This window comes from Leptonychotes weddellii, unplaced genomic scaffold (assembly GCF_054177405.1).
Source record: "Leptonychotes weddellii isolate Sample4059 unplaced genomic scaffold, ASM5417740v2 HiC_scaffold_351853, whole genome shotgun sequence".
Lineage (NCBI taxonomy): Eukaryota > Metazoa > Chordata > Mammalia > Carnivora > Phocidae > Leptonychotes > Leptonychotes weddellii.
Window position 1 is genome coordinate 1 of NW_027952608.1, and position 214 is coordinate 214.

General features: G+C 35.5%; 1 pseudogene; it reads left to right on the forward strand.

Annotated features, from left to right (window-relative positions):
• The first annotated feature begins 87 nt into the window (after positions 1–87).
• LOC145719231 (U4 spliceosomal RNA) lies at positions 88–214 on the forward strand (annotated as a pseudogene).

Consider the following 214-nt stretch of genomic DNA (forward strand, 5'->3'; position numbering starts at 1 on the left):
CAACAAATTATACGTACAGGATGTAAATGTACTTTCTCTCCCTTAGCTCGTTTTATTGTAAGAATATGGTATATAACACATATAACAAGCTTTGTGCAGTGGCAGTATCGTAGCCAATGAGGTTTATCCGAGGCGCGATTATTGCTAATAACACATATAACATACTGTTTACATAATCAGTAAACAGTATGCTATCAGTGGTTACGTTTTGGAG